We start from the raw sequence: 26222 nt of genomic DNA, 5'->3' as shown, positions 1-26222 counted from the left end.
TTGTTGAACGCAAATGATTTCAATTTAATTTTCACCCTTTCCATTCCTAGATCGGCTGATTAAAAAAGCTATTGAAGGTTGCAATAAAACAGATTTAGGAAGCCCACTAAGGGCAATTCCTTATTACATTTACATGCACTTATACCCAACATCTAATTAAAAGCATGCCAATGAGACAATATATGCATATCGAAGCTGACTTTGACAAGCTATTGTTTTACAAGACTGCTATTTAGAGAGAGGATACAGTAAGATATCATTTATAAAGGCATATAAAAGAGCAAAGAGCAGTCTGAGGAACTTACTCTTATTTCAGGGGGAATATCCAAGTAATCTACACAAAATCTGCCCCATTATGAAATATAACAATTAAGCAGATCAGACAAATCTTCGCTAAACACTGGCATATACGCACTAATGATCTTGTGACCCGCAGTTTTGTTGAAGATGCACCACATCTGACTTTTATGAAAAAATTATCTATTAGCACTACCATTATTTCAAGTCATTTTTCTCCACATGGGAGACAGGATCCATGTGGATCTGTTCCGAAAGGAACCTTCAGATGTGGAACCTTCAGAGTTTGGAAGTAAAATTCCACCTGGAATTTTACTTCCAAACTCTGAAACTCGAAGACCTAGACACTTCGTCAACTACAACAGGAATATGAATAGTCTATCTATTAACTCGTGGGTGCAGATCATACTATGTTGGGAAAAAAATCAAATGAAAATTTCGGAAGCACATCAAGGATCATGTGACAGATATTACTACAGGTATTTTGGAAAGTCTATTGCAAGATATTTTGCGGCAAAACATAAATGAGTGAATGAATGAATTTGATGATATTATTTTACAAATGGAGTCAGATAAATTTATGGGCTAAAAGCAACAGAGCCTCCGGGCTTAAATGATTCAATCAGTTTTGCTCTCTTTTTGAGTTCAGATTAGATTGGTCTCTTAGATAGGATATCTATTCACATTATTCTGCATTTATATCAATATATACAATGAATGGGACATTTATGACAGTCCCTTTGGACATATGCACCAATGAATTTGTTGTGATTTTTTTTTCTTTACTTTAGATTGTAAGCGCCCAGTGGACAACTCTAATTGAAGGTCTATAGATGTTCTGAAACTACATTTTTCAGGATGCTCAACTACACTGCAGAGTGCATGAGCATCATGGGAAATGTAGTTCCAAAACATCTGGGGTACCAAGGTTCGCCATCACTGGTCTATAGAGTATATTATGTATATGTTGTTTCTTTTTCCAGTGCTGTTCTATGAAATATGTATCAAATATTTTTTTTTATTTCCCCTCCATTTATCTCCACCGCTTGCAGTGACCCTCGTAGACAGTGGAGTAATTCATAGCATTGCCATGGAGTGCCTATTTACTATATTGGTGGAATGCCCTATTGTGACGTGTTCTGCTGGTGGGCCAGGTTGTTTGTTCTGTATGATTGCTCATTGAGGCTTGTGTGGTATGTCTGTGCTTTTGTGGTCTGGTTGTAGTGGTTTGTCTTGTTTAGTTGATGGGGGTGTGGGTGAGTCCTTTTGTTGATTCTGTGTTTGGTTTGTTTGTTTTTGTTAGGTGGGCGGATGTGCTGGTTGGCTCTGTTGTCCCCGACCCTGGTCCACTGCAGCATTCTGCCATCAACTTCCGCAATGTGAACAGAATCCCGGTAGTGGCATCATGTGCGATTTGATGCCACTTCCGGGTATGCACAGATTGGTTCCTGGCACCATTTGTGGCCAGTGGATGGAGGAAAGAGGCCCGCCTCATGCCGGGGGCATTTTTTTCGAGAACACCTTTTGTATTACCATTACTAAATGTATTGAATCCAAAATGTCAAATGGATACCCATGTGCTGATAAAAAAATAATCAAGCTCTGAGTGCTCGGAGGAAAGGGGAATGATCCCCCAAAAGTATCAGCTTTCCAACCATTTGGTCCTAGGACGAGTTTCATTGTGTCCAGCTGGAGTGTATCAGTATTGCTTGTTTTTTTTTTTTTTTTTACCAGAATGTGAGTATCCGTTTGTCCTTTTGGATTCAATACATTTTTTATGGCAATGTACAGTGCCTTGAAAAAGTATTCATACCCCTTGAAATTTTCCATATTTTGTCATGTTACAACCAAAAATGTAGATGTATTTTATTGGGATTTTATGTGATGGACCAACACAAAGTGGCACATAATTGTGAAGTGGAAGAAAAATGATAAACAGTTTTTAAATTTCTTTACACATAAATATCTGAAAAGTGTGGTGTGCATTTGTATTCAGCCCTCTTTACTCTGATACCCCTAACTAAAATCTAGTACAACCAATTGCATTCAGAAGTCACCTAATTAGTAAACAGAGTCCAATTGTGTGTAATTTAATCTCAGTATAAATACAGCTGTTCTGCGAAATCCTCAGAGGTTTGTTAGAGAATCTTAGTGAACAAACAGCATCATGACAGCCAAGGAACACACCAGGCAGGTCAAGGATAAGGTTGAGAAGTTTAAAGCAGGGTTAGAAATTTAGGAGAATGAAAAAATGGACTTTGTAGGCACACGCTTAGAATAAATAAAAATAATTGACTTTTTTTTAATTGGATAAAGTTAAAAACATGGTTTACAAACACATTTTTTTTAAAAACATAATGTTATTCAGCAACCCCTAAGACAACACCTCCAAAAATTATTATATATTGATCCAAAATTATGCAATTGGAAAAAGGGTAATCAGTAGTAGCATCCAATGGAGATAAAGTGCGTGGAGTAGTTGAGTCACAGTATGGGGTCATACAGAGAATTTGCTCTACATGTTACACACACACTCGCGCTTCTCCAGGAGCTTAGATATAACAAAAAAGTTTTCAAAGGTAGCGCAACATAAAAAATTGCACAAGGATGTCGGTCAAACAAATTGTTCCAGACAATCAAAAAAGTATCAGGTAGTTAATGCAGGTGAATATTCAACACCATATAGTCCAAGAAGCATAATAGAGAGCACACACACTATGGCAGAGGGTAATCTATCACAGTGATGTAATAGGATAGATGTCACCGTATTTAGAGTCAGTGAGTATCAATGTCCAGTAATCAAAGGAGAGGTTTGGAGGCTCAAAGGGCCAATATCTCCTATGGACAGATAGAAGAATGAAGCCGTGTGTGCTCTCCTGGATTAGGTGTAGCCTAAAACTCAAAAAACAACATGAGCTTCTTAGGGGCAGATTATAGGCGTTTTTCTGCTTTTTATATCGGTGACCTTTTGACCTGTACAAAAGCACGACAAAAACGCGGTTAAAACCACTGTAAAAATCTCAGCGAAATCGCAGTAAATTGTGTGACCTTAAAACGCTCAGGTGTGAATGCAGCCTAAAGGACTCATTGCACCGTCTTAAACTCTGTGCGTCTGAGGATAAAACTACTATAACAAACTTCCTTTTGGATCACCAGACCGATGGTACCCCCGCATGACATGTTGGGTATCTATTCACTCGGTGTAACATCAAGTGTATTTTTTTTTTAATTGCGTTTTTGAAAGACCACTGCGCAAATGCAGATTAACAAAATATTGCAATGATTGCCATTTTATTCTCTAGGGTCTCTGCTAAAAAAAATATATAATGTTTGGGAGTTCCAAGTAATTTTCTAGCAAAAAATACTAATTTAAACTTATAAACATTTTTTCCAGAAAAGGCCTGGTCAGCAAGTGGCTGTAACACACGCTGAAACAGACAAGTCTAACTTATTGCACAAGATACTGGCTTTCTATAGTCAACCTTCCACAAGAATCTGTTCCAATGGTCCTCTCTCGGATCCTATTTGGATTAATAATGGCACCATACAAGGGTGCCCTCTCTCCCCCCTGCTATATGTACTTGCCATGGAACACCTGGGCATAGCCATTCAACAAGACCTGGACATCCAGGGCATTTCAATTGGACAAAAATTAATATAAGCTTTCACTTTATGTGGATGAACTCCTGTTATATGTCACCAATCCCCACATTTCTATCCCTTCCATAATCAGAACATTCCAGGAATTTGGGATTGTCAGCAACTTCAAGGTATCTCCCTACCTCACACCACTGTAAGCCGCCTTCAAGCTAATTTTACCTTCCGGTGGTAAAGAATGGCCTTTAAATATCTGGGTGTCCATATCGCGTCGACATTACCCTCTCTGGCTGATCTTAAATATATTATTATTATACAGGATTTATATAGCGCCAACAGTTTACGCAGTGTTTTACAATACAAAAGTGAGACAATACAGTTATAATACAATAAACTACAAGAGGATTAAGAGGGCCTTGCTCAGGTGGGGCAGGTGGTACAAAAGGTTGTAACTGTGGGTAATGAGCTGATGGAAGTGGTAAAAGATTAGTTGGAGACGTGATAGGCTTCCCTGAAGAGGTGAGTTTTCAGGGATCGCTTGAAGGTAGCAAGAGTAGAGGATAGCCTGACAGGTTGAGGTAGCGAGTTCCAGAGGATGGCAGAGGCTCTGGAGAAATCCTGGAGATGAGCATGGGAGGAGGAGACGAGAGAGCTTGAGAGTAGGAGGTCTTGAGAAGAGTGGAGAGGATGGTTTGGGTGATATTTGGACACAAGATTGGTGATGTAGCTCGGGGCAGCGTTGTGAATGGCTTTGTATGTTGTGGCGAATTTAATTCGCTGGGTGATTGACAAGTCACAGTCTACGATTACACCTAGTACCCTGGCGTGAGGGATACTATACCGCCTTACTACATACCATTTGCACATGCCTCAAAACCTATGATAAACCACACATTTTCCGGTTTGGCTGTATGAATGCAGTGAAAATGGAGGTCTTGCCAAAACTTTTATATACCTTTCAGGCCATCCCTGTCCCCCCCTGGCTTTTTTCAGGCCATCAACATGGTTATATGCACTTTCGAATGGAGCAATAAGAAGCCCAGATTTTGGCAATCTATCCTTTCTTTACCCAAGGTCGGGGTGGGGTTGCCCTCCCTCAAGTTGCCCTACACTAATGTGTGTTCCGCCTTCGCATAGTAGACTGGTATCATATCAGATCCACATTGAAGCGGACTTAATCTCTTCAGACCTTATTCTCTCGAGTTGCCATAACCCCCTAATAGCCTAGCTCAAGTACACGCAATTACAACATTGCCTTAAGCAGTTCTCCTCCTCTGACCTACTGACGAGGGATCCCACGGAGTTCGAGTCATTACTGTCTCGGTCCACCAGACCTGATCGCCCACTCTCTCAGATATATCAAATTATATTATAGGAATATAATCCGAAATCCACCTCCATTTCTTTCCAAGTGGGAGCGGGAATCGAATATACCGGTGGATGAAATGGAATGGGTCAAAGTAATAGCATTGTCATACAAACTGTCGGTTTCCTCTCATGCTCAAGAATGCAACTACCGGATTCTCACCCACTGGTATTGTTGCCCTATGACTCTTCATAAAATTGATCCCATTTCTAATGTGTGCTGGCATTGTTTGCAGGCCCTTGGCACCATGCTCCATATTTGGGGTACCTGCCCACGCATTGTCCCCTTCTGGGACAAAATACTGCAATTAATGTATATGATACTCTGGTGGGGGACAAATACCCTAATCACCTCAAATTACAGTAATCTCTGTGCTGTCAGGCTCCTACAAAATCAAGAAAAGTTTTATCAGACACTTTTTTAAGGCGGCTTGGTCTGTTACTGCCAGAAGCTGGCGCCAGCCCGAGCTGCCTGGGTTTGTGACGTAAAAACTATTGAATGTATGGAAAGAATGCTTGCTTGTGAGCAGGATAAATCTCAGGCCCACAGCCTTAGCAGGACTATTTGAAACCACTATTTTTTGTTGCTCTTCCAACTTTGCTCCTAGTTATTTCTGAGAACCCTGCTATTATCCACCTGGTTCATATGCACTAACTTCCCTAGTGTGACTATTTCTCGCATTATGGAATGTTGTTCCTTCTTTTTTTCAACATGTATCCTACCTATGCTGTTGTCAGTTGCCTAGATGTGCACTATTTGTGTGTGTTGGTATAAATCTGTTAACTTTACAGTTAGAGAGAGAGAGAGCTGTGCATGATGTCATAAGCCTAGGCTAATGACCAGACAAGAAAGAGGAAGTGTGCTGTATAAGATATTTTACTATCCAAAGTTAAAACAACAAAGGCAGAATATTAAATAGATGGAAAGTTGAAAAAAATGACTGAAGGTCCGCTTTAACATATATCAGTATACACCCAGTCTTCCTCATCCTTTGTAATGCAACAGAATGTTTAAATAAGTGTGTTTCAAAAACTCTCCAGCTCACATGTGGTTAAACCTATCAATTTTCCAAGGGGTTAATCCAGCACACTCATTTCCCATCCGAGACCACATATGAAAAACCAAAAGTGACAGAGAGCAAAATCCTTTTGTTTATTACTTCAAAGAAAGTTCAGCACACTTACATTGTAATGTGTCTACCCAACACATTATGCCCCGTACACACGAGCGTATTTTCCGACGGAAAACGCGTGATAGGACCTTGTTGTCGGAAATTCCAACCGTGTGTGGGCTCCATCACACATTTTCCATTGGAATTTCCGACACACAAAGTTTTAGAGCTTGCTATAAAATTTTCCGACAACAAAATCCGTTGTCAGAAATTCCGATCGTGTGTACACAAATCCAACGGACAAAGTGCCACGCATGCTCAGAATAAATTAAGAGACGAAAGCTATTGGCTACCGCCCCATTTATAGTCCCGACGTACGTGTTTTACGTCACCGCGTTCAGAACGATCGGATTTTCCGACAACTTTGTGTGATCGTGTGTATGCAAGACAAGTTTGAGCCAACATCAGTCAGAAAAAATCCATGGATTTTGTTGTCGGAATGTCTGATCAATGTCCAACCGTACAGGGCATAAGGATTACACACATATACAGTGATGTGATAAAGTATTTGCCCCTTCCTGATATTACACAAAGATAACCCAAGTAAATCCAAGATGCAGTTTTTAAATTATTTCATTTATTAAGGGAAAAAAGCTGTTCAAACCTGCCTGGCCCTGTGTGAAAAAGTAATTGTCCCCTCCCATGCTGAATCATTAATGAACTGTGATTAACCACAATTTTTTGGAGTTAAAATTTCACTTGCCACATCCTGGCCTGATTACTGCCAGACCTGTTGAATCAAGAACTCACATAAATAGAAGCTGTCTGACAAAGTGAAGCACGCTAACAGATCACAAAAAGCCACACATCATGCCACAATCTAAAAAAATTCAAGAACAGATTAGAAACAAAGTAATGTACATGTATCGGTCTAGGAAGGGTTTCAAAGCCATTTCTAAGGCTTTGGAACTCCAGTGAAGCACGGGGAGAGCCATCATCCACAAATGGAGATAACTTGGAACAGTGGTGAACCTTTCCAGGAGTGGGCGGCCTATAAAAATTACTCCAAGAGCATGACGACTCATCCAGGTCATCATAAAAGAACCCAGAACATCTAAGATGAGAGTTCATGATTCAACAATAAGAAAGAGACTTTGCAAAAATGGTATCCATGGAGAGATCCAAGGCCAAAGCCACTGATGAAAAAAAAGAACACAAAGGCTCATCTCACATTTACCAAAAAAAATCTTGATTATCCCCAAGACGTTTAGGCAAATATTCTGTGGACTGATGAGATAAAAATTGTACTTTTTGGATGGTGTGTGTCCCGTTACATCATCATACATCAGTCAGATATGGTGGTGGTAGCTTGATGGTCTGGGGCTGCTTTGCAGCTTCAGGACCTGGACGACTTACCATAATTGATGGAACCATGAATTCTGAGCTCTACCAGAAAATCCTAAAGGAGAATGTCCAGCCATCAGTTCGAGACCTCAAGCTCAAGTTCAGTTGGGTTATGCAGCAGGACAATGATCCAAAACACAACAGCAAGTCCACCTCCACATGGTTCAAACAAAGCAAAATGTAGGTTTTGGAGTAGCCTAGTCAAAGCCTGGACTTAAATCCAATTGAGCTGCTGCATCATGACCTAACACAGGCCGTTCATGCTGGAAAACCCTCCAATGTGGCTGAATTAAAACAATTCTGCAAAGAAGAGTGGGCCAAAATTGCTCAACAGCAATGTAAAAGACTCATTGTCAGTTATCGCAAACGCTTGACTGCAGTTGTTGCTGCCAAGGGTGGCACAATCAGTTATTAGGTTTAGGGGGCAATTACTTTTTCACATAAAGCCAGGCAGGTTTGGACAGCTTTTTTGCCTTAATAAATAAAACCATCATTTAAAAACTGCATTTTGTATTTACTCGGGTTATCATTGTGTAATAATAAAATTTGTTTGATGATCTGAGTCATTTAAGCGTGACAAATATGCAAAAAGAAAAAAAATTAGAAAGGGGGCAAATACTTTTTCACAGCATTGTAACTTGGAAGCACTGTTGGCTCCAGCTGCAAAACCAGGCTGGACACAGGCTATGTGGGATGATGTCAGCCCAGGAGAGCCCCGCTCTACGTCTTTTGATGTGATGTGAGGTCGTCTTCAGGAGTGGATCAAGCCCCTTATCGGGTTATCTTTTTTCACTGGACACTTTTTGGAACTTTTTATTTATATCCTGTGTAGGTGAAGACAAAGCTGCTCCACAGTTTCTTGAAAAGATATCACATCGTTATGTAAGAAAGTATGTCACATTTCTATTGGCGCTGCTGAAGGGGCAGTCAGGGAGCTCATGCTAAACATGGACGCCGGCACCAGGAAGTGACTTTTTTGTGGCCCACTACTTTAGGGTGCCCCTTCAGCAGCGCCAATAGAAATGTGACGTACTTTCTTACATAACGATGTGATATCTTTTCAAGAAACTGTGGAGCAGCTTTGTCTTCACCTACACAGGAGCTTTTTTACAATTGATATTGTGCCATTCAGTCCTCATGAGCTCTCAATACAAATACTCTTCGGGGGGTTGATACCGTAATCATCCTTTTTGCTTGTGATGATTTTCATCCATGAGAATATACATCCCTCCCTACGGGTGATCAGGCATCCATCTGGACTACACAGGGGGGAGTCACTTCTGGGGGCACCCCTCCTCCCCTCTTCTCTCAGTTGACGCCTCGTATCCTGCGACTTCCCCAGAACTCTATTACAGAGGTTGCTTTTATCGTGAATATTGTTGTTGAATAATTGAAAAGCCTCGTCCATTTTCCTGATGAAGCCTTCTGGGCGAAACATGTTGAAATTATGTGGACGTGGTTATGCTTTGAACTCTTGGTGACCACAGTTTTTTTCATTGTCAATATTAGGTTGAGGATGTATACCTTTGACTGTGAATGTAAAACTGTTCTCACATTTTATCGTATATATTTTTTTGTAAAACTGCTTTAATAAATATTTGAGATATTTTTAGTAGATAATGTCTTTTCCTATATCAGGGGTACCTTTAAAATCCCATTTTCTACATATTTTTTGGTTTACTACTTCAGGGATGATGGTACATATATAAAAAAACGTTTATAAACACTGATCTCTACCCATATAGTCTATTGATTTCATGTTGTTTGTTTCATTTTTGAGTCTTCCATAAGGAATCATCACCTTGAAGGTCATTTTCTTTAAGCACTGCACCTTTCTTATATACATGGTCTTTATTGTTGTTCATCAATTTTGTGCTGGCTGCTTAAGAGGCATTCATTTATCTATCTGTTGTTCAACCAACAGGCCGAATTACAGAAAAAGGGGATCATGGGGCCCAGGTATTTGGATAGACAGTAGGAAGTGAACGATACCATATATAAAGCATATGTCATGTAAGGTCTATAGGGGACAGAGGGCCTTTACGTAATGTAGGAGGAATCCATGGAAGGGCACAAAGGTTGATTGGATTCATATGACTTTCTAATTGAACCCAGAGTTTATAGGAGGAGTGGTGAAACCAATCTAGTATTCTGGTAAAAAAAAGCTGCTTTATGGTAGAGAGAGGCATCCGGTAACCCTCACCCTGCCTCAAGCTTTCGGCAGAGTCAATACTTTATAGCGAAGTCTAGGGCGAGCTGCATTCCAAATACATTTTGAAAATGGGTGAAGTATCCTGAAGAAGGATGAGGGGAGATGGATGGGAATTGTTTGGAACAGACAGAAAAAGTGTGGATTATCATCTATTTTGAGAACATTGACTGTCAAGCCACGAAAGGCTTTTTAACATGTATGAGTTATAGGTCCATCTGCGCAGTTCCAAAGCCAGCTGGGCTCGGGGAGGGAGGGGAGGGGGGTGTTGGTGGCGGCGCGCGGTGATGTCATGACATTGCTTGCCACTTTTTATAAATTGGAACAGGGCTGGAGAGGACTGGTGGTGGAGGACTCAAGATGACAAACTCAGAGAAGTGGTAGTGATGACTCAAAGCAGAGAAGAAGTGAAACACCTGGGGCACCATCTGACTGAGCCTGCCCTGCACCTGAGCGAGCAAGCATTCTTCTTGTTGGGGGGGCATTGATGTAAGGGGGGAGAGAATACATTTAGGTAAGGGGGGGCACACATAAAGGTTCCCCCTTATATCAGTAACCCCCCCCTTACCTTAGTGTATTCATTTTGCGGAAGGTGGTCTGTGGTCACCAGAGCCCCTCCCCCAACATCAGAGTTCCCAGCATTCCCTCTAAAATCAGTGTCCTCAAGAGTTCCCCTTTACATCAGAGTCTGCAAGATTTCCCCTCACAGTGCAAGGGGGAACTCTGCTGACCCGGATGTAAGTGGGAACTCTAATGTAAAGAGGAACACTGCAGACTCTGATGTAAAGAGGAACTCTGGAGACACCAATTTAGGGGGGGAATGCTGGGATACACCTTATATCAGAGTTCCCCTTTATACCAGAGTTCGCATCATTCGCCTTTACATCATGGTCTGCCGCATTCCCCTTTACATTAAAGTTCCCCATACCATCAGGCACACATGCACTGTAAGGGGAAATCCTGCAGTCTCTGATGTAAGGGGGAACTCTGTGGACTCTTGTGTGAGGAAGTAGGGGTTCTGGTGATCAGAGACCCCCTTACATTAGAGTTCCCCTTTACACTGTAAGGGCGAACTCTGTGGACTCTGATCTAAGAAAGAACTTTGTTGACTGTGATGGAAAGGGAACTCTGGAGTCTGATGTAAGGGGGAACGCTTTGGACTGTGATGTAAAGGGGAGCTCTATGGGCTCTTGTGTGGGGGGGCTTTGGTGACCAGAGATCCCCTTACATCAGAGTTTCCCATTACACCAGAGTCTGCAGCATTTTCCCTTACTTTAGAGTCCTCCTTTACATCAGAGCCAACAGTATTTCTTTTTACATCAGGGTCTGAAGAGGGTCCCTTGCCATTGTAAAGGGGAACCCTGCAGACTCTGATGTAAGGGGGAACTCTGTGCTGGTTTATATTAACTAGACTTTCACGTAAAAGGAGAAATATGTTTTTTTTTTTTGCCTTTTGTTCTACTTTAAGCACATTGGTAATCACACTAGCAACGTGTTTGTAGCTTAAATATTGATATTTGCACTGAAAACTAATTTTGGCAACATTTTTGAACTGTCAGTTAAAATGTTATCAGTAATTTTTTGTGCTGAGCCAGAGGAAAAGTCAGTAATTTTTTTGTATCGTGTCAGTAAATTTCACTTCAGGAAGTTGGCAACCCTGCTTGTCGGGACACTACTATATGCCATGTTTCACATATTCCTGGTGCTTTCTGTTCCATGTTTTGGGCACTACAGAATTTACTACCCGATTTCTTTTCCATATGTTCAATGTTCATCTTAATTACAGCACCCTCAGTTTTGCTGAGAGACCCACACCTTCATATATCTTGAGGCACCATCTCTGATGTACTGTATTTCTGTTTGATGATTTTCTTTATATGTCTTCTTTACATAGCCCCATAAGTTTTATACCAAGGCTTGTTTGGGATTCTAAGTTCACCCCAGGCTGGAGGGGTGAATGGGGGGGGACTTTTTTTTTTTTTTTTTATGTTTATTGTTGGTACTGGTCAACATTTCTTATCTTTGCACATCTGTTTGGCCTTATGATGTTTTTTGGTCACTGGTTTATGTATTTTCTCTGTATACCCACATATCTGAGATTAAGCTCTATTTCCAATTTAACCCTAATGATGCCGACCATCAAATGTTTCTTGTGGAATATTAAGGGTTTAAATTCCAATTCAAACGTATTATACTCTACATTTGCTAGACAGGTGAGCATACTACTCAATCTCAGGCTGGTTCCGGAGAGTTAATTTGTTGTTTTTCATGGCTTGATTGAAGATACAAAAATTATGTTAATTGGATTATATATATACACCTCCAATTGCTACAACTCAGGTGTTGCCTTGGTTAATACAAATAGCGGAATACACGACCAAAGCCTCCTATGGCTTCAATGTGGTTCACAATCCTAATAGATTTAATGTTGCCCCATGTCTGGAGCTGGAAATATCCCTATATTCAGGAGTACTCATGTCACTCTTCTAGCCACAGAACCATATCTTGGATTGATTTAGTTCATACACCACAATACGCCAGTCCTACTATTCTATACCAAGTTTGCAACATATCTTTGCTACCTAGGGATATTTTCCACCATGCACCTGGTTTACTACATTTGACTTTGACAGAGGTCCCTATTAATAAATTGTGGAAATTATTACCTCTTAATGGACCCCACTCATATAAATGAATGCTTTGCCAAATACTACCATACCTTATATTTCTCCAGGGCCTAATAAAACAGATGGGACTTACTCCAATACTTGGGATACCACAGAGTTTCCAACTCTTAACTGCCCAACGACAGGCTCCACATAACCCCATAACCTTCAGAAAGTTCCAACTTACCATAGCAGCACTCCAATCAAGTAAGACCCCAGGACCTGATGGTCTAACAATAGAGTTCTATTTAACCTAAATGGAAGAATTGGCACTTCACTAAATTCTAAATAAGTACTGGCGCAAAGGCTGACTGCAGTTTTCTCTATGTTGATACACGCAGATCAGATGGGCTTTATGCCTGGCAAAGAGACTGATACCAATCTCTGATGGATTTTTACGAATATCTCAGTGCTCAATTCAAGTGGGAGTCCTAGCGTGGTTGCGTCCCTTGATGGGGAAAAAGCTTTCCATTCTATAGAATGGGCTTACCTTTGGGAGGTTCTTCATAAATTTTGGTTTTGACCTGGCTGCAGAAAATATATTCAGAACCTAAGGCCTTGGTGCCCACCAAAAATATATTATCCTCATCATTTTTATTGGGTAGGGGCACTAGGCAGGGCTGCCTTCTTTCACTTGGGTTTTTGATCTTGCCCTGGAACCTCTGGCCATCCTAATCAGGGATGTGGCTTCCGTTCAGGGTCTCTTGGTTGGGCCTTGGGATGAAAAGAACTCCAGGTATGCAGACGATCTCTGCTTTATTTACTGGTCCCTCTCTAAAGTCCATGCTGAAGATAATTGATTCCTTCAGCTCATTCTCAGATATCAGAATAAATTGGGATAATTTCCTCTTATTTCCACCTAACTCCTCATCCTCCTCTCCTACTATCCCTGTTTCCCTGTGACAGATCTCTAAATTAAAATATATTGATCAACTGTGTGGGGAATTTTTTTTTTTTTTTACTTTCAAAATTATTTGGTTTAAAGAGAATACAGAATATAGTACGGTTAGTAATAAAATAGTTAGGATAAAACAAAACACAATACAAATCACAATTTATGCTCTCATAGTCGATGTCACGGTACTACTTACAGTGAGCCCACAGGCGAGCAGGTGACACAGGATCCCCCAGGGCGTGGAGTCTAAGGGCCAGCCGGTATTCTGCCAGGGACCCCCGCATGAGGGTTTGGGCTTAGCTGCATGCTGATACCAGGTCACGACCTCTGGGTTCACCCTGCTCGCTAGAGAAGTACCAGAAAACACTGTCAGACAAGGATGGATGATGCAAAGGAGAGCCGGATAGTTGGTACACAAGAGATCAGTTCACAAGGGGTCAGGTTAAGGCAGGTTACACAAAGGGAGCTCAGAAACAAATGTTGCTCAAGCAACCAGAACTGGTTTGAGAGGGATTTAAATAGAGAAGCACATGAGGGGCTGGACAGAAAGTAGCATGAAGGAATCATATATTAAGCAACAGGTGAAGTTGGCGACACCCATAGCTGCAGAGTGCAGCAGAGCTGAACACAAGCTAGTGGTACAACAGGTGCCAGCCGGCCTACAGCAGTAAAGGTGAAACCCAGATCAGCTCCGCAGCTGATCTGTGACAGTACCCCCCCCTCTCACGAGGTCCCCCTACACAACTGGGGGCTGGCATGGAGGGAAATTTCCGATGGAATCTGGTCACCAAACGTGGAGCTGAGACATCGGTGGCAGGAACCCAAGACCTCTCCTCCGGACCATAGCCCTTCCAATCAGATAGAGTAGCCTCCCTCAGGAGTACTTGGAGTCCAATATTTCTTTAATTTCATACTGATCCGTGGTATCAGCCACAGGGTGAGAAGAAGGGCGAGAGAAGCGATTGAGGACCAGTGGCCTGAGCAGGGAGACATGGAAGGCGTTGGGTATCCTGAGATGAGAGGGCAGACTGAGCTTGAAAGCGACGGGATTGATCTGACGGAGAATAGGAAATGGACCAATGAAGAAAGGGGCAAATTTCATTGAGGGCACCCGGAGTCGGATGTGCTTGGTAGAGAGCCAAACTATCACCAGGCAGGAACTTAGGACCAGGACGGCAATGACGATCTGCTGCCATTTTATGCCTGGAAGCAGCTAGACGAAGATTCTCAGAGACTTCTTTCCAGATGGAGTTGAAGGACCTTTGAGTTTCAGCTGCTGCTGATACAGGAGGAGAAATGGGAACAGGAAAAGGGAACAGATGGATGCTGCCCGTAAACAGCGAAGAAGGGAGATTTTCCAGAACTGGCATTGGAGTGACGGTTTAAGGCAAACTCTGCCCAGGGCAAAAGGTCCACCCAGTCATCCTGGTGGGCTGAGATGAAGGCACGGAGAAAACATTCTACATTTTGATTGACACGTTCCGTTTGCCCATTGGACTGGGGATGAAAGGCAGATAAATCCAATTTAATCCCAAAGGAGCTGGCCAAGGCTCTCCAAAACCGAGCAGTAAATTGAACTCCTCTGTCAGAGATGATATGTGAAGGCATCCCATGAAGACGAAAGATCTCCTTAATGAAAGTTGTGGCAAGACTGGGAGCAGAAGGTAGGCCTGGGAGAGGAATCAAGTGACACATTTTGGAGAACCGATCCACCACTACCCAGATGACTGTAAAACCTGTTGAGGGGGGCAGATCTGAGATAAATTCCATGGTAATACAACGCCAAGGTATATTGGGAACTGGTAAGGGCAAAAGAAACCCAGCAGGGGTGGACGTGAAAGATTTGGATAGTACACAAACCGTACAAGCTCGAACATATTCCTTGACATCCTTACGAAAAGAAGGCCACCAGTAACGACACTGAAGACGGTCACAAGTACGAGGTATGCCAGGATGTCCGGAGAACTTGGAGTCATGTGCAAGGAGTTTGGGACGAAGTTCGGGAACTACAAAAGTTTTACCTGGAGGCTGCTGCGTAGACCGGAGCTGAGTGATGTGAAGGGATGATGGGACCAGGCTCTAGGTGATTCTCAGAATCGTGACATCAAACGACCTGGACAAGGCATCGGCTCGAAGGTTTTTGGCACCTGGACGAAAAGTTGAATTTAAAGCGGGCGAAAAAGAGGGCTCAGCGAGCTTGACGTGGGTTCAAACATTTCGCGGATTGTAGATACTGCCGATTTTTATGATCAGTATAGATGGTAATACAATGGGGAGAACCCTCTAGACGATGTCGCCATTCTTGAAGAGCTAGTTTAATAGCGAGTAGCTCACGGTCTCCAATGGTGTAGTTCTTCTCCGCATCAGAAAACTTCTTGGAAAAGAATTCGCAAGGCTGAGACTTGCCCTTCTGAACTTGAAGTAGGACAGCACTGACTCCTACTGAAGAGGCATGAACCTCCAAAGAAAAGGGTTTTGTAATGTCCAGACGTAGGAGAATTGGGGCAGAGAGGAAGGCTGCCTTAAGTTTGAGGAAAGCATCAATGGCTTCAGGGGACCAGAGCTGGGCATTGGCACCCTTGCGGGTGAGAGATGTAATAGGGGCCACCAAGGTGGAGTAGTTACGAATGAATTGGCGATGGTAATTGTTGAAGCCCAAAAAGCTTTGGGTGGCTTTAAGACCAGAGGGCTGGGGCCACTCAGAGATGGCCCGAAGTTTGGCTGGGTCCACGAGGAGGCCCTGTGACGAGATTATGTAGCCCAGAAATGGAACTTGTGTTTGTTCAAATAGACATTTCTCCAATTTTGCATATAGACAATTGTCCCATAGACACTGTAGCACAGCTTTCACATGAAGACGATGGGTAAGTAAGTGTGGTGAGAAAATAACAATATCATCCAGGTATACAACACAGACATACAGAAGGTTGTGGAAGATCTCATTAACCAAATTTTGGAAGACCGCTGGGGCATTGCATAAGCCAAAGGGCATCACAAGATATTCATAATGTCCGTCCCTGGTGTTAAAGGCGGTCATCCATTCGTCTCCTTCCCGGATTCTTATTAAATTGTAGGCCCCTCTAAGATCCAGTTTGGTAAAAACATGAGAACCTCGCAGTCTGTCAAAGAGTTCTGAAATTAAAGGAAGAGGGTATTGGTTCTTCACAGTGATGGCATTAAGGCCCCTGTAGTCGATGCATGGACGGAGTGAACCATCTTTTTTCGCTACAAAGAAGAACCCGGCTCCAGCAGGTGAGTTAGATTTCCTGATGAAATCCTTTTGCAGGTTTTCCCGAATGTATTCAGACATGGCTTGTGTCTCGGGGATAGATAGAGGGTAGACTCGGCCTCGGGAAGGAGAGGTCCCAGGTAACAGATCAATGGAGAAGTCATAGTCTCTGTGAGGAGGAAGACGATCAGCGGACTTTTTGCAGAAAACATCTTGGAAAGACTGATATTGGGAAGGCAACATGGGAGTTGTGGAGGTCTCAGCCAGAGGAATGGAAGGAGAAGGTAGCATCTTGGAAATACAATGCGTAAGACAATAGGAGGAGTTTTAAACCGGATGGGGCTCAAAGGGAAGAAGGAGCCATCTACTGCGGTCATGGAAAGGGGTATAGTATAGCCAAGACAACAAAGGCAATGCCCAACTCGGAAGCTAAAGGTTGTTCAATGAAATTCCCGGCAGCACCAGAGTCCACTTATGCAGAGAGTTGATAGGCATTTTGAGCCCAGTGGATAGCCACGGGAAGGGTGAAATGAGGGAAGCGGACAAAATTAAAGGATCGGTCTAGATCACCTCCCTCTGAGTGACCTAGACCCTGGAGTTTCCCGGATGGACTGGACAGGTGTTCAAAAGATGTCTTTTATCGCCACAATAAAGACACAAGCTCAATCCCATGCATCGGGCACGTTCCTCGGGAGTGAGGCGAGTTCGCTCAAGCTGCATAGGTTCTTCCAAGGTGGGAGAGGTGTAAGATGGAGAGGGTTCCACAGGTCTTTGGACTACCTGTGCTGGACGGCCAGCAGGGAGATGACTGGATCTGGATTTCTCCAGGGACCGCTCCTGGAAGCGAATGTCTATTTGAATGCTCAATGCAATTAAATCATCCAATGTGATTGAATGGTGCGTCCAGCGAGTTCATCCTTGACACGCTCAGATAGGCCTTGACAGAAGGTAGCAGTAAGGGCCTCATTGTTCCATTTGAGTTCAGCGGCCAGCGTACGGAATTGACCTGCGTATTGATTACTGTCATACCTTGCTGATGAAGACGAAGGAGGGCCCCAGCAGCTGAAGACACTCTGCCGGGCTTGTTAAAAGTTTTCCGGAATGCATCCAAAAAGAGCTGGAGGTCGGAGGTGATAGAATCATGTGATTCCCAGAGTGGGGAAGCCCAAGCTAGCGCATCACTGGAGAGGAGAGAGATGATATATGCGACTTTGGTGCGATCAGTTGGAAAATGGTGGCTGGAAAGTTCAAAGTGGATAGAACACTGATTAATGAAGCCCCAACAAGCCTAATGCTGCAAACACACGAGCGGACTTTACGGCAGACTTTGTCCTGCGGACTTTGACGGACTTTCCAAATGAACAGACTTGCCTACACATGATCAACCAAAGTCCGACGGATTCGTACATGATGACATACGACTGGACTAAAACAAGGAAGTTCATAGCCAGTAGCCAATAGCTGCTCTAGCATCGGTTTTTGTCCGTCGGACTAGCATACAGACGAGCAGACTTTTCGACCGGACTCGAGTCCGTCGAAAAGATTTGAAACATGTTTCATTTCTAGGTCCGTCGAACTTTTGGGGAAAAAAAGTCCGCTGGAGCCCACACACGATTGAATTGTCCGACGGACTCCGGTCCACCGAACCAAGTATGCCGTAAAGTCCGGTCGTGTGTACGCGGCATTAGGATCGCCAGAAAAACGAGGTGGCGGCGGCAGATGCAGGCAGGAATTGCCAGGTGTAGCAGGTAACACGGGAGCAGCTGAAGCAGAAGCAGGAACAGGACGAGCTGAAGTTGCAGCGAGTTGCAGACGATCCAGACAGGAGGCAAGATGCTAAAGAAACAGCAATTAAGATTATAGTAAACTAAAGCGCTAATGGAATATATAGGTGATATCGTGATTTGTATTATAGTGTTACAAAAATATAAAATTTATAGTGATGTAACAATATAAAATTCTATTAAAATCTGTTATAGGTGACGTGATATTCCAATTCCAATAATTCCAATATTCAAGTGATAAAATTAGATATTAAGATGATGAAAAAAATTATTAATATTCAAAAATTGATGGTGTGTATTAATATTGCACTTCTCCCTCAAACAAATTAATTTACATAATTTGTATAAAGCTGCACTTCTACCATAGTGTTCTGATACCACTCAAAGAAATTAAAATATGTAAAGTGAGGTGGTGCGCTAAATACGCTAACAAAATTCAGTGATGAAAATAAATCCGTAATTAATAATAAATAATTGAATAATACATGTATACACAGATAGTGGTAATTAATTCAAATAGCTTATATTACTACTAAAAACTAAACCAATCTACGGTTGATGTTATCTCATAAAACATTCATATAGTAGTCCCCAATGAGTATAAATATCAAGTCCATAAATTATCTTTTAAAATAAAAACAGCTGGTGTTCACTGGAAGATTGGTTTTCTCCCTTAATGGATAGAGTTCAGCCTACATTCCAATTACACCTTAAAATGACTCACTGAGTTTTTGGTGATCCGCTGGTATTTTGGCTCCAATAATTCAATTTCGTTCATGCAAATATAAAGAAAACTTTCATTGCGCAGTGAACTCTTCAATTAGAGCATCATGGCAACACAAACAAGGTGCACTCACTGTATAAGTATCACATTAGAGCGCATAGAGCAGTCAGCCGCCCACCGCGATCTCCTCCTCGCTCTGATCTGCGATTATGAATCAAAGCACTACAAAGCACTACGGATGACGTCACTTGGCTCCTCCCAACACGTTGCGTCACATGTCATGTGACTTTATCAACCCTTGAATTTTGTTAGCGTATTTAGCGCACCATCTCACTTTACATATTTGAAGAACCAGCAATATTTGCTCTTGATTTGCTTGCTGGGAGTTAAGTCTCTGAACTAGATGTTGCATTTGATCCTCGGTCAGTGGCCGATTCTCAGAGGTGCTCATGGCTTGAGCAAACTGTCACGGTACTACTTACAGTGAGCCCACAGGCGAGCAGGTGACACGGGATCCCCCAGGGCGTGGAGTCTAAGGGCCAGCCGGTATTCTGCCAGGGACCCCCTCACGGGGGTTTGGGCTTAGCTGCGTGCTGAACCCAGGTCAGGACCTCCGTGTTCACCCTGCTCACTATGGAAGTACCAGAAGACACTGTCAGACAAGGGTGGATGAAGCAAAGGAGAGCCGAATAGCGAGCCAAGATCAGGGCGGGCTGCAGACAGCGTAATTAGAACAAGCCGAGTCATACACAAGAGATCAGTTCACGAGAGGTCAGGTTAGGGCAGGTTACACGAAGGGACCTCAAAAACAAATTTTGCTCAAGCAACCAGAACTGGTCTGAGAGGGATTTAAATAGAGAAGCACATGAGGGGCTGGACAGGAAGTAGCAGGAAGGAATCATATATTAAGCAACAGTTGAAGTCGGCGACACCCATAGCTGCAGAGTGCAGCAGAGCTAAACACAGGCTATTGGAAAAAGAGGTGCCAGCTGGCCTACAGCAGTAAAGGTGAGACACAGATCAGCTCCGCAGCTGATCTGTGACAGTCGATACCACGCCTAATGTACATACATTATTTGTATTATGGTTGTAATAACTATAGTAGACAATTGATAGAAACCAGCATTTATAGTCATGTTTCTCGATTGGCGAGATATTTGATTGATACTGCCCTATTTACCCCAATGGGATCAAACTGTAAATAAGGCCAATAGAAGTAGAGAACATGTATCGACTTATTCCTAGGAAGTGAATAACCTGTGTATAGGGAGAAGTTAGTTTATAGTAACATTTTTAGAGAAGGGGAAAGTGAGGATAACGTCAGCACTTAAGAGTGTAGATACGTTTCTTTCAGTTGATTAGAAGCTTTTGGATGGATGATCCAATTATACTAATATTTCTTAAATTTATTTGTGTTATAATTTTTTTCCTGGCTAGCATTAATTCGTAATGACCTTGTATATTCAGTCTTGAAATAACATCAGTGAGATTGGGAGCTTCTATAGATTTCCACAATTTGGTTATTGTAAGTCTTGCAGCTATCAGGATGTTAGCAACTATTATTTTGTATTGTGGTGGAAAGAAGTCTAGGTTAATATTTAGTAGAGCCATTGCTGGATTGAGTTTGAGTAGGTTACTCCTTAGGGAGGTGATAAATGACGATACAGAATTCCAAAAGCTAGATAGGTTTTTACAACTCCATAACATATGATACAAGGAGTCGGTTTGATTGTTGCAGCACCAGCATATTGGGGTTGAGGAAGGGAACATTTTTGATAATTTGTAGGGAGTAAGGTACCATATGTTCATTATCTTTTGGGCATTATCCCAATGTTCATTACAAGATGAGGCTTTATTACTAATGGACATGGCTTTATATCAGGTTTCTTCTAAGACTGATGGGGACATGTCTTTTTCCCAATTTAGCATGTTGGGATTTTTCTCAAACTTATGCCGCGTACACACAAGACTTTCTGACTAGGTCTGACGGACTTTCTGAACCAACAGACTTGGCCACACACGATAGGACTAAGTCCTTTCATAAGTCCGTTCGGTTTGAACGTAATGACGTAAACGGGACTAAAAAAGGAAGTTCAACAGATTGAAAATTGATTGATAAATCGCTCAACTGACATAAATTAACTAAAAAAGGAAGTTCAATAGCCAGTAGCCAATAGCTTCCCTTTCGTCGTATGTGGTCCGTCGGACCAGCACACAGACAGTTTTCCCAATTTTAGTCCTTCGGACAGATTTGAAACGTGTTCTATTTCTAGGTCCATCTGATTTTTTTTCCCGAAAAGCTATCGGACTAGCCCACACACATCGGATTGTCTGCCGGACTAATCCCGTCGGACCTAGTCCACCGGAAAGTCCGCTCGTGTGTACGCTGCATTAGGGTATGAAGACAATGTTTTATAAAAGAAAGCAATACCTTTAGTTTTTATTTTTTTTCTTATTCGTAAGGAATTTCCAGACTTGGGTAGGGACTCTCCAACCTTCAGTAGGTTTAAATTATTTCAAATGTTTCCATTTATGAAGCTTATTGTGTAATAATTCTTTATCTTTTGGGGTCATAAAAATTATAACCTTGGTCAGTCCATTTTTTCGTAGATATTCAAGCTTTACAGTAGTCTAGGGCTTTCAGTGGAATAGGAATAATCTGCGATTCTTCTGAAAGGTGGAAATTAGAAGAAATTGTTTCCATGCTAACAATGTAGCTTTAATAGTTAAAAGCTTAGGCAAAATTACTTTAGGGAACTTCGTGTAGGCTATCAATAAGGGCAACATACCATTTCCTTTGGTATATTATTTTTCTATGGAAAGCCATAGTTTATCATCTGAAGGTGAGACCCAGTTTTTCACTTGATCTAAAAGTGTGGCGAAACAGTACTTTGGGATGTCAGGTAGGTTCATACCTCCTTTATATTTAGTGGAGGTTAACATTGAGAACGCTATCCTGGGTTTTTTACTGTTCCATATAAGATTTCTTAATTTAGCATTTATTTGTTTAAAAAAACTCAATGGCATTGGGATAGGTAAGGAACGGAATTTCATCTCCCATGTCAGAGGTTTTTTCAGTACCTCCAGTTAAGACATGCCATCCAGTCTCAAACTCATGCACATACATTCCAATATAACATGTCCACTATTTTGTCTATACTTCAGAGTGGTAATACTAATGCTACCCATACACCTATCGAAAAATTGCTCGAATGAGTTTTTGAAAAACGAACACATGGTCGTGAGAGCAAACGATTTTGCCATCATGTAATGACTGAAAATTGATTGATAAGTCACTCAACTGACATAAATTAATACATTTTTCGTTCGTTTTGTCACATAAGCCCAGTGCAAACTGTTCGGGCGAGAAACACATTAACCTTTCAATTTATCGCCCGTTCGGCCGAAGCTTTCCAAACTTCTTCGATTTTTCGACTCAAAAATGTCACAACCGATTTTTGATCTGTGCCCATTACCTAGACGATAAACGAACGAACTGTCCAAATTGCAGATTTTCGAACGATTTTTCCTCTAGTGTATGGCCACCCTAAGAAAGGCCTTATTTCCCAATTTTATTCCACTTTCATGCTAAGTTTCAAGCATTGGTGGTTGTTCCAGCTAAAGAACAGTGGTCCAAAGATTTGGGTCCTGTAACAGATAACCAGTAGGAAATGGTGTCGTTTGCACTCTCACAGGTTAGCTTATCCTCCACCCACAAACTCACAGTTATGTTTTCTGCATACCATACTGTTTTCCTGGCATCGTACGTAACAGTGGACCTGCCACCTTGATTCACATGATGTGGAGATGCCCAAAACTTCAAAGATACTGGAAAGAGGTTCTGACTACTGCAAGATCTGAAAATTTCTGTTGAAATGTATTCACTTACTGATCTGTGTAAAAATGTCCTGTTTATGTATAAAACAAAACTGCCTGTGTCACATCTGATGAATTTTGATTGATAAAGATGGTTGTTACAAGGAATAGCACAGGGGTGTAGAGTGTTCCCTATATATTACAATTACACTGTATATTGTAATCCTCTTCCTCCTGCATCATTAAAAGCGGAACTTAACTGTGTCAGCACAACAAACTGAAAATGCCATTTAATTAATTTTTAATATTCAAAGCAAACCCACCCATCCATACATTTCTCCATGATTTATTTTGTGGAGAAATAACTTTGAAAAACACCCCCGTTTAGCTTTGATTTAATTAATTCTGGATAGATTATTGTCCTAAAAGAGGGAGACTGGCTGGTGTGTCCTATATTGGATTGTACGTAGGTACAGTGTATTCATTATGATCAGCCAGTTATTATATTGCTTATGGCTGTATGAAATATATGCAAGATTTAGAAGGCAAGGCACTGATTGAGTGTTTAGTATATTTATATTGGACTTTCTCTTAAGAAGTTATTTGGATAATTCATTTTTAGAAGGCTTATGACTCATTTTTAGCAGGCTTGACATTTAATTGTAACTTAGAGATTGAAGTGTACGATTCTTGGTATTGTAAAAGAAAGGTCTAAAAAACGAATAAAAATTATCGGAAAAACAAAAATTGTTGAAATATGCATTGACCCATCCTACTATATCACAGACAACCTTGACCCTCTGTTAATCATTTCCCATCCAGGCCAATTCTGACACTTCTCTCCTACATGTAAAATTCATCATTTTTTGCTAGAAAATTACATAGAACCCCCAAACATTATATATTTTTTTTAGACCCTAGAGAATACAATGGCGGTTGTTGCAACTTTTTATCTCACACGGTACTTGCGCAACAATTTTTCAAAAACATTTTTTTAGGGAAAAAAAAACGTTTCATGCATAAAAAAAAAAAACAAAAAACAAAAAAAAACATTAAAATTAGCCCAATTTTTTTGCATAATGTGAAAGATGAAGTTATGCCGAGTTAATAGATACCTAACATGTCACCCTTCAAAATTGCACACACTCGTGGAATGGCGCCAAACTTCGGTACTTAAAAATCCCCGCTTTAAAATTTTTTACTGGTTATATGTTTTGAGTTACAGAGAAGGTCTAGGGCTAGAATTATTTCTCTCGCTCTAACATTCGCGGCAATACCTCACATGTGTGGTTTGAACACCGTTTTCATATGTGGGCGGAACTTGCGTATGTGTTCGCTTCTGCCTGCATGTAGCTGCAGGCATCATTCAGATATACCCGCTCAAAGTCAAGGACGTCCTGGGATGTACCTTGGGCGGGAAGTGGTTAAAGTCATCTTACTCGAAAGAGTAATGAGCCTAATGCATGGCTGTCCCTTTCTCTTAGTCCAGTGGGTTGTGTAAATCTTCTCAAAATAGCTTTCCTACCCACATTTTTGTATCTTTTTTGGCAAACGCCTAAACCCCTACCTAAATTATTTGAGAAGATAGACTGGATTATTTTATTTGGTAAGGGAAAACTCCTAGACTAGCCAAATCTACTTTGCAATTGCCTCTTACTAGAGTAAGTTTTGCCCTTCCAAATTTCCCAACATATTACTGGGCGGCTGTCCAGTACAATGGTAGTTTGTTCGGCCACAAGATCGGTCACCTTGGAAGCTGCACTCTTAGGATCCTACTCGGAATTCAGCAACTAATCTTTTAGCGATCCTCGATCTAACCTGGCCATTGCCGTTCCTATGCGTACAACTCTTACAGTTTGGAGACAAATAAGAGCACAATTTCATGTTGTGGACACTTTCTCTCCACACACTTCTTTGGGGGAACCCCAATCTACCATATCTTCACAGAATCCCATACCCCCAACTGTGGGCTAGATATGAAATGAAAAACCTGCATCAGGTTAAGCCCTAAGGTACTCTTCTGAACTATGATATCCTTAAAGCCTCCTATGCTTTACATAACGTAATGTTTTTCCACTTTTTGCAACTGAGACATGTAGTTACTGATCAGTTCCCAGCACAAATCCTCTTAGCTTTTGACCCAATAGAAGACCTGATATCTAATGAGGAAAAGCCCAAACCTGCTTTGTACTCCAATTTGCATACCATAGACAGTCTAAAACAACACACTTTCAAGAATGGCAGAGCGACATCCCCATTGTCAGAGGAAGAGGACTAGGATGAGGACGAATGTCTACAATATCTGACCAACATGATATTGGCTAAGGACAGATTCATACAACTCAATATGTTGCACCGTGCCTATTAAACCCTTCACAGGCTCTCCAGGATTACCCATCGCGGGCAGCTACCTGCTATCAATGTGGAGTTGGCACATTTCTGGATGTGGTTTGGGACTGCCTCCAGCTTCAGAACTTACACTATTACACTCTGATGTTTTTCACTGGGCATTATGGACAATATTAAAACCTCCTGCAACAAAAAGCTCTTCATTTTGTATACTGCCTATTATATAAGGCGGGAAATCCTTTTACATTGGAGATCTTATACCCCGCCTATTTACTGTAGCTGGAAGACATCACTCAATGGGACTTTACTTCTATACAAACTTACCTATGTTAGTTGAAGCTGTCATAAAAAATTTGGAAAAATCTGGACAAACTGGATTGATGCTCAAGGGTTATGTCAAAGCACAGCCCGCAGAAGAATTGGAAAAATCTGCTAATGCCCAGCAGAATCGTAGATTCGCACATAGAAATTCGCCATTGGCACATAGAAATTTGCCAATGCTAATATACATGTGCAAATGGGCAAGAACGGCCGGAAAGATTTATGTGCCAAGGCGCATGCAATGCATGACAGATTCTGGGGCCCAGTGGCCTATTTTAACCAAGCAGCATCAGCCACTAGTTGCTGGATGATCTTCAGCACCCCCGTGAGTTCCTGTTCTTGATACTATTGGATTTCCTGTTATCGACCCGGCTTGCCTTTGACCGGTCTTGTCTCCATGCAGTTGTAGCTGCAGTTGCTACAACCACTTCACCTGTCCAAAAATGCTCAGCCC

At 41.8% G+C, this 26222-nt stretch overlaps 1 protein-coding gene and 1 pseudogene across 2 annotated transcripts in view; one reads left to right on the top strand and one right to left on the bottom strand.

Annotated features, from left to right (window-relative positions):
- Positions 1–26222, bottom strand: part of TMEM132A (transmembrane protein 132A) — a 617882-nt gene that overhangs the window by 76379 nt on the left and 515281 nt on the right. The gene's annotated exons all lie outside the window — the stretch shown is intronic.
- LOC141105429 (uncharacterized) overlaps positions 520–26222 on the top strand; it is a 32340-nt pseudogene continuing 6637 nt past the window's right edge.

This window comes from Aquarana catesbeiana, linkage group LG08 (assembly GCF_042186555.1).
Source record: "Aquarana catesbeiana isolate 2022-GZ linkage group LG08, ASM4218655v1, whole genome shotgun sequence".
Lineage (NCBI taxonomy): Eukaryota > Metazoa > Chordata > Amphibia > Anura > Ranidae > Aquarana > Aquarana catesbeiana.
This window is presented reverse-complemented; position numbering and strand designations above follow the sequence as displayed.